The sequence below is a fragment of the Triticum aestivum genome, chromosome 2B, assembly GCF_018294505.1.
Source record: "Triticum aestivum cultivar Chinese Spring chromosome 2B, IWGSC CS RefSeq v2.1, whole genome shotgun sequence".
Taxonomy (NCBI): domain Eukaryota; kingdom Viridiplantae; phylum Streptophyta; class Magnoliopsida; order Poales; family Poaceae; genus Triticum; species Triticum aestivum.
Genome location: NC_057798.1, coordinates 687,983,899 through 687,996,443, shown reverse-complemented (window position 1 = coordinate 687,996,443; position 12,545 = coordinate 687,983,899).

Here is a 12,545-nt window from a genome sequence, read left to right as displayed (position 1 = left end):
TGTGCCCCAATGGATGTTGTCTTTGTGGAGTCCGTTGGGTGCACTTGGAATTTGACTATTTTGTCTGCTGGTTTAAAGGAGGTGGATTTGGATCACTTATCAAGTATTACGTCGTCCCTGTCCATCGTGGAGTGTAATGCAGTTAGTTATTTGGCTGCGAGCGCTTCTAACAATGCCTCAAGGGCCAAGGCGGCGGTTTTGTTTTCGGCGCGGAGTGTTGTGTCCGGATCACTAGCAAGAGTGATGATTCCATTGGGCCCGAGCATCTTGAGCTTCATGTACCCGTAGTGGGGTATGGCTTGGAAGCTAGCAAATGCATCCCGCCCTAACAGGGCGTGATATCCACTATTGAAGGGGGCCACTTGGAAGGTTATCTCTTCGGACCGATAATTCTCCGGCGTGTTGAATACCACATAGAGTGTGATTTTTCCCGCACATCGCGCCTCCTGACTGGGGATAATTCCTCGAAAGGTTGTGCTACTTTGCTCAATGCGGCTCCTGTCTATTTCCATTTTGTTGAGAGTTTCCTCGTAAATGAGGTTTAGTCCGCTGCCGTCATCCATGAGCACTTTGGTAAGCCGAAAGCCGTCCACAATTGGACCGAGGACCAATGCGGCTGGTGCCCAGACTGTTCTGAATTGCGGTTTGTCACTTGCATTGAAAGTTATGGCCGTGTCGTTCCAGGGGTTTATTGCCGTAACTTGGCAGACTTCGACGAGTCCACGGAGTGCTCTCTTGCGCCTGTTATTTGAGGCGAAAGTCTTGAAGACTATCAATACTGTAATGTTGTTGTTTTCCATGGGATGTTGCTCTGCAGTGTTTTTGATGCGGAGATCCTCGCTGCTCTTGGCCACCTACCGAAGTATCCAACATGCTCTAAGTCTGTGTGTTGGTACGGTATCCGGTGTGGTGTGTATTTTGCATGGCCTATCAAGCCATCCCTCCAAAACGGTTCCGCGCCCTGTAATGGGCTTCAATTTTTTCGTTATTGGATCGGGCGACCTACGAGGGTGCACCCTTTTTGTTTGGACGAGGGGTTTAGAGGAAGCCGGTGGCTCCCAAGAGGCTGCCTGAGTTTTCCAAGCGCTTTCCATCGCGCAGTACTTCTGTACTATGGTTGCCAAGTCAGCGAAGTGTGATACGTGACGGCAATTTATGGCGTTGAGGATTCCCTTGTCCGTGCAATTTTTGCAAATTAATGAGATTGCGTCTTCATCGCGACAGTCCTTGACCTTGTTCTTGACAAGGAGGAATCTGGCCCAAAAGTGATGGACCGTCTCTTGGGACTGTTGTCTGATGTGGGTAAGATCGCTTGCATCTGGGTGGGTGGGTGGATTTAAGTCCGAATCCTGACCCGGTCTGGGACCCGGAGCTTGGAGAGTTTCCAAGCTTAATAGTTTGGGCTCCGGGATGTCGTCCACTTTTTCCGGCCCACAGTCTGATTCTAAATTCGGAGTTCGGGGCATGTCTTCCCGCAGGCAGGAATCCGGCTCGGCGAGCTCGGAAATCCGGACATAGTTCGTCCTCAATATAGGGGTAAAGTTGTATTACTCCTCTACTACCGCTACCTGATGGGTGATCGGCAGAGATTAAATTTCTCTTTGATCGGGTTTAAGCCCAATCCGATCTTAGTCCGTAGTGACTCCCAGGGCAGCGATGCGATCGAGGAGTTCGTTTAAAGACGATAACTCTGTCGGATCCATCTGTTCGGAGTATTCTATGATGACATAGAGGCGATTTTCGATGACCCGAGAAGTCATCGTCGGCCCGACGGTCGAACGGGCGGTCATAGTGAACCGTCCAGCCGGAGGGTTTGGCCTGAGGCCAGGGCTCCTCCAGAGGTGATGTTATCCTTGATAACAAGGTGAGCCATCAAGCCTTTCTTCGATGTCATAGTGGAACTCTCAACGAAAGCACCAAGGTCGGTGTCAAAACCGGCGGATCTCGGGTAGGGGATCCCGAACTGTGCATCTAAGGCTAATGATAACAGGAGGCGGGGGACACAATGTTTACCTAGGTTCGGGCCCTCTCTATGGAGGTAATACCCTACTTCCTGCTTGATTGATCTTGATGAATATGAGTGTTACAAAAGTTGATCTACCACGAGATAGTAATGGCGAAACCCTAGAAGCTAGCCTATGATTATGATTGTTGTTGTCCTACGGACTAACCCCTCCAGTTTATATAGATACAGGAGGGGGCTAGGGTTACACAAGGTCGGTTACAGAGAAAGGAAACTACATATCCGAATCGCCAAGCTTGCCTTCCACGCAAAGGAGAGTCCCATCCGGACACGGGACGAAGTCTTCTATCTTGTATCTTCATAGCCCAACAGTCCGGCCCATGTATATAGTCCGGCTGTACGAGGACCCCTTAATCCAGGACTCCCTCAATGACCGCGGCATCGGTCGGTTCTCATGGAGGAGGGATGGCTTCAATGACAACGACAAGGCCAACAACTCCAATGCATACCTCGTGCTGGGAGGTAGGGGCGGCGACAATGGAGCGATATAGCTTGAGCAAGGGAGGCGTGTGGGTGGAGAAGCATCAGATATCCATGGGTTCAGGCGAAGGTAGCAGTTCACACCAAGCGCCCACCTCGGAGCCGACTACTACAGCTACCGTTCTTCCTGCATTGAGGGCTACAGCCAAAAATCAGGTGCCTCCTTCCAAATCTGGGGACCCTTATCTCATCTGCAAATCTGTGGGACATCTACCTGTTTGTTGTTCGCAAGATTTCTGCGAAAGGTGTGGTAAACTGGGGCATCTTGCATCTGTTTGTGTTGAGTTCTTACCATGGGACAACATTGCTCTGATGTGTGCATTTCAAGATAGGGGCGGGGATTCTTATATGTGCATGATTACTGCTCAGCTGTGAGATTGAAATGTCCACTCTACACTGCCCCGACTTCGTGAGAGTCAAATTGGGGTGTTGTGATGTTGGTGAAATCCCTCAAGTGGCTGAGTCGGTCCTGGGGGGTCACTTTTATGATTTCACCTTTTCTATGGAGCAAGTGTTGGTCAGGGATCCTGACAGAGAGAAACATCAGAACAATGCCCCTGCTGATTAGGGGGAGCCCTCACCAAAAAAACCAAAGAGAACGGGTGTCAGGTAGGACGCAATGGGGAGTTGTTCTGTTGGGAGAAATGATCTAGGAGGGGAAATCCTTAGGGAAAATAGTGTGCTACTGTTCTTCCCGAGTCCCTTAATTATCTCTGTTAACTCTGATAGCTCTAACCATGACACTCTCCTGATACATAGTGTGGAGCAAGAAGCTCTTGCAGCTATTGAAAACCAGAATGAGAAGGTGGAAGTTTTTTATGTGGCTCAAAATGTGATTAATTTTGCTACTACTTGTGCTGCTAGAAGTAGCAATATGAACAAAACTTATGCTGAGAAGGTGAAAGAATCCATTCAGGTGACTGAGCGGGAAGGACCATTTGGACTTGTTGATGATCACACAGTTGAGTATCGTGTGCAATCACCTGAATCTGCTCTTGATTACTGTGGTGAGGTTATCGCCACCCCCCCCCCCTTGCCTAAAATTGTGCTCGGGCTCAGTGCAAGTACTATGCAGACCAATCTAGAGAATGTGGAGGACATGGCCAAAGGTGCTGGCAAAAAAAGAGATCTAAAAGGTACAATTCCCTCTACCAATTCTTTTTCTATTTTATATGATCATGAATTGATGCTTAGAGCTAGTAAGATGGTGGTGGTGATCCCCGATGCTGATTTTTCTAAGATTGGCATCCTTAGAGAGCTTAAAAATTTACAAATAATGTTGTAGAAAAAGATACATCTTCTGATAATGTTTTGTCCATTACTAATGGGAAAGGGGAGGATACGCCTATCGATATGAAATGGGGGAATGATCATGATAGCGATATCTCTGACTTTACAGTAGTTGGATCTAGAAAAAAAGAAGTACCAAGAAAGTGCAGATATGTGTGTCTAGGCCTAGAACTAGAAGTCAAAAAAGCAGTGGATCCCACTGCTAAAGCTGGTAATGCTGTTAAGTCTCCTAGCAGAGTGATCGGGGGAGGGGAGAGGAATAAACCTTTATCAAAATGAATGGACTTTTTTGGAATTGCAGAGGGGCATGGAAGAAAGGAATGGCTGCCTACTTTTCTAATCCTGTTAAGGATCATTCCCTTGATTTTTTATGTCTACAGGAAACTATGAAGAAGAAACTCACTTCTAGTTTTCTGAGAAAGATAGACCCTTAGAACATTTTTAGTGGAACTGGGTCCCATCTATAGGAAAGGCTGGGGGTATGCTTTGTGGGGTTAAGAAAGCAAAATTAGAAATTGTCTCCTGGTCTATGGGCAAGTACATTATGCAAATTACCGTTTTTGATGTGGAGAAACAGTGTGTTTGGGCTCTTTTAGATGTTTATAGTGCGGCTCATGATGAGCGGAAAGAAGAATTTCTCTTAGAACTTGCTAATTTTGTAGTCACTTGTTTATGCCTTATATTGTTGTGGGTGATTTTAACATCTTAAGACACTATGGAGAGAAAAACAAAAGGATGGGTGTCTCTAAATATGTAGATAGATTAACTATATCATTAATAATATGTTTTTGAGAGAAAATTATATCAATGGGGGATGTTTACTTGGTCCAATAAAAAATTTCATCCCACTCTTGAAAAACTTGACAAAATCCTAATGAGTAGTGATTGGGAAGATCTATTTCCTCTAGTTACGGTTAGGAAGTTGGTCAGAGATATATCTGATCAGAATCCTCTTCTCTTATCAACTAATGGTGATTGTCCCCAAGCCCCTAAACCTCCTAAGTTTAGATTTGAAATGATTTGTATGACTAATGAGGAGTTCCTACCTTTAGTTAGGAAAATCTGGCATAGACCAGTCAATTCTTCTGACCCTATCGATGTCCTTAACATTAAGCTAAAATGTTTTAAGAATTTTTTCAAGGGCTAGGGGTCTAACAAGTTTGGACATGAGAGGAAAAGGAAAAAAAGAGATAAAATGGGAGCCTGCGGCCATAAAGACTATGGAAGACCAAGGTCCTCTTGAACCTGACATTCTTGATAAATGATCCACTCTTTGTGGTGAGCTTCAACATATTTTTGCTAATGAAGAATTGTTCTGGCTCCAAGAATCACATGAGACATAGCTGTTGAAAGGAGACCAAAACACATCTTTTTTCCATAGGATTGCCAATGGGGAAAAGAGGAAAAATACTATCCATTATTTTACTAGCGGTGAGATGACCATTGAGGGCACTGATAACCTGCTGACACATGCCACGGGCTTCTGCAAATAACTGTTTAGGCCAGCTCCTGGAAACAATTTTCATCTTGATCCTGACACATGGGGAGAGGCCAAAAAACTAACTGCTGAGGATAATGATTTCTTGAGTAGTGGGGAGGAAGTTAAAAATGCATTATTCTCTATGGATAGCAATCGGGCTCCTGGCCTTGATAATATTCCAGCAGAATTTTACTGCTTCTGCTGGGACATTGTCAAACATGATATCATGAATCCATTTTTGGAATTCCATGAGGGTTCCCTGGAGATAGAGAAGCTGAACTATGGCATTATAACCCTGATCCCCAAGCTCAATGGGGGCAAAAACCATTCAGGAGTTTCGCCCCATTTGCCTCTTACGATGTCCATACAAACTAATTACTAAAGTACTTGATAATGGTGGTTGTTTTTGCTCAAGCTCATCAGTCGCCACCAGAACACTTTTCTCAAGAAACGTAATATCATGGATGGCATCCTAACATTGCATGAGGTACCCCTCCATACTCAAGTCAAAAAAAGGGAATCATTTTGAAACTTGACTTTGAGAAAGCCTATGATAAGGTCAATTGGGAATTTTTATTAGAATGTCACAAACTTAGGGGGTTTAGTGATAAATGATGCGCTTGGATTGATCAAATCCTTCGCAATCGCACGGTTAGTGTCAAAATCAATAATACAGCGGGACCTTATTTGCAACATCACAAAGGGGTTCGTCAAGGGGATTCCATGTCCCTTTTTCTGTTTAATCCGGCAGCGGAATGCTTGACCAAGATGGTTTTGAATGCTCAAAAGAATAACCTATTTAAAGGTCTTGCTTCTGATCTCATCCCTAATGGCTTGGCGATTCCGCAATATGCAGACGATGCAGTCCTGTGTATAGAAGACGGTATTGATCAAGCTGTCAATCTAAAACTTCTTCTGTACCTGTTTGAGCTCATGCCAGGCCTCAAGATTAATTTCTTGAAGAGTGAGGTACTATGCGTAGGAGGGGATGATTCTATCCTTCAAAAGTATGTTGAGCTCTTTGGGTGTCAAATTGGCCATTACCTTATGAAATATCTGGGGGTACTAGTGAGTTACTCCTCTTTGAGGAACGCAGATTGGGAGTTTGTTGCCATTCGATACCTCAAGAGTTGTGACTCCTAGATCGGCTTTTCGGCCTCCTCGAGAGGGAGACTAATTCTCCTGAACTCGTCTCTGTCCAACATCGCATATTATTATATGTCGATGTTCCTTCTTTCGAAAACTTTCATTGAAAGATTAGACAAATATCGTCGTAAATTCTTCTGGTGTGGAGGTACGTGGAAAAAACGCCATCATCTAGTCAAATGGGCTCGTGTTTGTCGGTCTAAGAAAAAAGTGGCCTTGGTGTCAAAGATTTACACAAACAAAACATCTCCCTCCTGGCTAAATGGTGGTGGAAACTGGATAGGTTGGTTGGACTTTGGCAAGATGTAGTGAGAGCGAAATACCTAAAAAAAGTTCTGTTGTTGATGTTAAAGCGAAATTTAATGATTCCTATGTGGAAAGCCTTAATCAAAGTGAAAGAAATGTATATGGCCGGGAGAAAGGTAATTGTCAATTCTGGTGATGCGCGATCCTATTGGCACACATTCCCTGTTGTGCAGTACTTATCCTGAGTTATTCAGTATTGCTAACTACCCTGATGATAGAATTGTTAAATTTCAAAGCCGTGACAGTAGGGATATCTTCGGGAGTAGCTTAACATGGAACTGATTCAGCATCTTGAAGGTGTCAAGAGGGTCATTGCTTGCCTTGACCCCTCTGCTGTTCAAGACAAAATTGAATGGGTGTTTAATCCCAAGGGCAAGTACACGACTAAATCTATGTACTCTTATTTAGAGAAAGATCTCGCTGGGTGTGATTATAGATGGATCTAGAAGGCCAAATTACCGATAAAACTCCAGATTTTCCTTTGGCAGCTCTTTCAGGGTGCTGTACTCATCAGAGATATCATGAAACATAGAAAATGGGATGGTAACCCTCGCTGCTCATTTTGCGACTGCAGGGAGACTTACCTGCACCTTTTCTTTCTCTGTTCGGTAGCCAGGATAGCCTGGCGCACAGTTGGATCGATGCTTGGTACTGATCTTTGTTCGAATAATCTTTGTCATTTCTACTCTTGGTGCTATGCTTACTTGCCCCATGGGGAGTGATATTTTATTGTGGGATTGGCAGCTATATGTCGGGCCATCTGGAATTGCAGGAATCAAGCTACTTTTGAATTTAAGAAAATGGCATCTCCTTTTGAGATTGTATTCACAGCATGTGTGCATTTAACCTACTGGGCAGGACTTATGAAGGGCGAGGAGCGGGCGGAGCTGGAACATCGCGCGATGCTGTTGAAAGAAAGTGCCAAGAAGATGATAAGGCTCTGCGCAACTGCGTATGTTGAAGGTGATCAGGAATGAGCACTGCCTAGGCGCTCCAATCACCTCCTCCCCGTCGAACGAGATGCTTTTGTGTTTGTCATTTTGTTGTTGCTGAAGTTAGTCATTTGCTATATTGCCTCTACGCAGGCCTTGTTTGTCTGTTGAACTATGTTGTTTCTAGATGTGTGTTGATAGTGCTTTAGGGTTTCGCTTCGTAGTGGACCTTTCGATTGCGAGCGTCTACAACAGGTTTCCCTGGAGTGCTTGAACTCGTGTTTTCCCTTTCCCTGTTTGGTATGACTCAGATTCACCTATATTTTCGTTATTTCTATGAACGCACAACATTTCGACCTCCTTCTTGCATCTTCCAGTATCACCATCAGTACATCACCAACGTGCCTCCTCGGCGACGACAACATCATGCAAATTGCTGATTGCCTAATTCTCTTTTTTTTGCGAGGGCTGAATGCCTAATTCTCCTTTTCAACAAAGGTAATATATTAATATCACGGAGACACCAATCATACCCAACCTCTACAACAACACAATACCCTAATGGCACTACCGATGCACACAACCATAAAAAGAAGAAGAAACTAAAAAGGAAAAGTTTCGCTACAACTATTTAGTCCTTGAAGCAGCAGTACAAACACCACCAAGACAACAGCTGAAGTCCAAATTCTTCAAAAGCGACGCCTTCAAGAAGAAAATAATGCACAAGCGTCTAGATCATAGGATTTTACCCTGAACAAAGTTCACGCTCTCAAAACAATGCCTTCAAAAAGGGCATTGCCAGGCACAACCAATTAAAGCCAGACAGCAAGAATCTACGCCGGAGCTCCATCGACTACGTTCAGATGGACGAACTCGAGGAGGATCGAAATCCGAAAGACAAATTCGGAGAAGAAGCGCTGCCATCCAACAGAGCGCCGCATCTAAGGACTAAAAAACCCTAATCTAAACTACTAACCGGAGCGGAGGCACCAGAATTCGCCTCGCTCCCCGCCATCGGCCGTCGGAGCGGCAGGCAGAGGGGAGTCAAATCCACCGGCTCGCTCGTAAAGTTTGGAGGAAAGAGTTTGCCCTGACCATGGAATGAAGGAGGGCAATAGAAACCCTAGCCGCCAAGGGAAAAAACGTTGAAAATCTATGTTGATGCATTTGAGTTCTAGATTGATTCTCTGGAGTCTGGACGCGATTCTAGGCTACAATCAGGCACAGGGCAGTTGACCAGTCGTGGTTTGCACGGTACCAGTGTGGCGTCAAATGAATGATTTATGTTTAGCATATACTAGTATATACCGTACGTATTAGTCGACCTTACTACTTTTTTGTTTTGCAGAAGTCGACGTTCATTACTACTTGATGTGACTAGGAGCATCTTCAATAGCTAGCATAAAATTTGGCCACCTATAAAAATAGTATTCGGTGAGGAGAGAGAAGATTTAGGTAGCCAAACTTTTTCCTGATTTTATAGCAGGCCTAAATTTGGATGCCTAAATTTACAAAAGCAAATAAAAATATGAAGATCCGACAGTGGGAAGGCCGAGAGGCGGATCCGGCGGTCGCCCAGGTGCCGAGCTTAACTTCGGCTGATGGAGGTTGTCGAGGCCGAGACGCTCATCGTAGGCCGTGGAAAGGTGGCATGGGCAGGCAGGGGAGGTGCTACCTAGTCCGGCGACACAGCGACATCGGAGTGCTGACAGCTCGGCCGACTCGGCGGCCATCACAACCGCCGCACTCGCACCGCTTGGCTCCTAATAGAGCTCGGCAGGTGACAGTGGGGCGGTGGGGCTTATCTTGGGTGGTGGCGGTACCAGAGCATAGGCGGAATCAACGAGACCGGGGCGATGCCGTTGCGAGCTCGGCGACAGTCGTGGCGGTCGCAGCGGACGGCCACGAGCGACAAAATTTGGTGTCGGGGCTTGGGATGAACGGCGGAGTGGCCGGAGCAGCGATCAGCTCCGAAATAGATCAGCGCGGATGTGAGGGGCAGCGGTGAGGCTTCACCATGCAATGGTTGCTTTTCGTGGCTGCGTTTTTTGTTTTGTTTTAGGCCTTGTGCTAGAGAAGACCTATATTTTGTAATTGAATGGCAAAATAATGTAGTACATCCTTCGTCCCATATTAACTGATGTATTTAGACATATTTCAGTCTAGAGATATTCATTTGAGCGTCAAATAACATGGGACCGAGAGAGTAGTAGCCTAAAAATTATAGCAACCAGTGCAGCTTTAGGCCGTTGGAGTTGTTTTTTAGCAAAACATCTAAGATCTCAATTTTTATGCATTGGGATCATTTCTAAGCTAGCCGTTAAAGATAGTTTTTTTATACTGTACAAACACAGGGCTTATACATACGCACATACAGTCATCTCTATGAACACACGTATGCCTCTATGAGCAACTTCGAGAGACTAGGCCGGCACGTCTTCATAGTCGACGAAAACGTCTCCTTCCATTGAACACATATCGTCAGAATAGCTGAAATAAATTCAAATGTCAAGTTTAGGACTTGAACACTGTGGACAGAGAATATCATTGTCTTCCTAACCATTCAATCACATATTGGTTCGCCGGTTGAAGATATTCTAATAAGCAAGCTGAAGCGGCCCTGCACCTGTATGTTTTTCATTTAACTTCTTGTACACCTTCATTATCAAATAATGGTTCGAAAAATGAACCTGGATGGGATCACCATTCAGATTCGATGGCATAGTTGACAAATCAATCATGGTTTACAATGGTCCAGGGCCACGCATCCAAGAATGATACGCTCAGCCTTGTTTTTTACTTAAAAAAAAGCAGAATATACCACTTGGAATATACCATATTTTTTATTATCTCACAAAAAAAAGGCATGGTTTTTCTTACTAATTAATGTAGACGTTAGTGATGATCCAACTTGATGAGATCACCATTTGGAATATACCAAGATTCCTTGACATAGACGCATAGAGAAATCAGAAATGGAGCAAAGAAAGAAGGGATCATCCATGCGCAACCCTTGATTAATTTGTACATACAAAAAAGATGCTGATCGCCAGGCGCTTTCATTACACCGCCGCACGTACGTCTCGCGTCCCTCCCACCGGCCGGACCGCCGCCCAGCTCCGGCGGCCAGCGAGCAGTTCTCCGGTCAAAGTTGCAGACATGCCGCATACGGCATATGCTTCCGTAGCGAGCGTCACACGTGACAGTATCAACCTCGCTCTCCACCAATCCCGGATGTGCGGTCGCCATCAAAACTATGACGTCCACCGGTATCACGGCTGAGCTGCTGCTGCCGCTGCTACGCCGGCCGCCACAGCGAGCAGAAGGACACCGGCTGCCCTTTCCACCGCAGCGCCACGGCGCCGCCGCCTCCCGTGGCCGCCGCCGCCGTGGACATCTCCCACCCGTTGTCGTACTTCCTCAGCAGCGACCTGGCCGACTCCACCGCCTCGCCCCCGAACGCCACCTGCTCGAACCCCGCCGCCGTCATGCGGTCCCGCCAGCCCTCCCGCCCCATGGCCTCCCTGGCCGCGGCCACCGCCACGGCGGTGCCCGCCTCGGCCTCCAGGAGCCGCCTGTCCTCCCCGTCCCTCCCCTTGAACGCCGCGTGCGTGGACTCCAAGAACCGCCACAGCAGCTCCAGCCTCGCCGTGAACTCGCCTGCCGCGCTGCCGTTGCCCCCGACGTCGAGCTCCGATAGGACCACCAGGTGCGGCTTGAGGCCTTTGACCCTGCGGATGATGTCCGTCCTCTCCTCGGCGGTGACATGGCCCAGCCGGAACTGGAGGCACACCACGAGCGCCTCGTCGGGAGTGGTGCACAAGCCATGCGCGGGGTCTAGTGAAGCGGCGCGGCTGATCTCGAGGTCCAGCTTAATGGACTTGGCGTACCGGAGGAGATGCGGCGAGAAGTCGTACCCCGGAGGCGAGGCCGAGAAGGGCACCGGCGGGGTGGCCACAACAGTCAGCCGGACGGATGGCGGTGCTCGCCCAGCGGCCATGCGGGTGAGAGATTCCAGCAAAGTCGGCCACTGCACCCCGTGTGAGATGCCAATGTCGACGAGGTGTAGCGGCCGGGGCGCTGCCGAAGCCAGCTGCGAGATGGCGGCGTTCGCCAGCGTGTTGGGGAGCGTGAACCACGGGCTGACCTCGTGGAACTTGATGAGGGACGCGCGGAACAGCCGTGGCTCGGCGCCAGCGAACGACGGCGTCGGGGACTCGCAGGCGGCCGGCACCCTCACGGCCGCGGCGGCCGCGGGGCCCACCGCGGCTGGGAGGCGAAGCGAGAGCGCCCGCAGCCCGTACGCGGCTAGCCTGTGGTTGGCGTCGCCGGAGAAGGCCGCGAGTTCTCCGAGCACGTAGAAGAGGTGCTGCACGCGCGACAGGTTGCGCGCCTCGACGGCGACGGCGCACGGGCCCAGCAGCTGCTCCGCCCACCTCGCGTCCCTGTCCGACCCCGCGCCGCCGCCCTTCTTGCCGCCGCCCGGCCTATCCTGCTCAGTTCGGCGACGCTGGTTGTTGCTGCTGCTATGGCCGGAGCCGGACACCATGTGCGCCGGAGACTTGCGCTTCTTGGGCGACGGCTCCGACGCCGCGGGCGACGCAATGCTTGGCGAGGGGTGGGCCAGGGGCGAGCTTGTCGCGGGCGGCGCTGGAGGCGACAGCGTCTGCGCGACGACGCTCCCAATGTCATCTTTCTGCGCCGGCAAGATGTCACACCACCAGCCGTAGCTGCCGCCGAGGTCGATGTCCCCGGCGAGCAAGGAGACGGAGTCGTCGAGCCAGTCCAAGCCGTCGTTGCTGGTAGCGACGACGGCGAGCTCTTGACCCTCCTGCTCATGGTAGTTCATGGCCTTCATGCATGAAACCTCGATCGCAAGAACAAATCA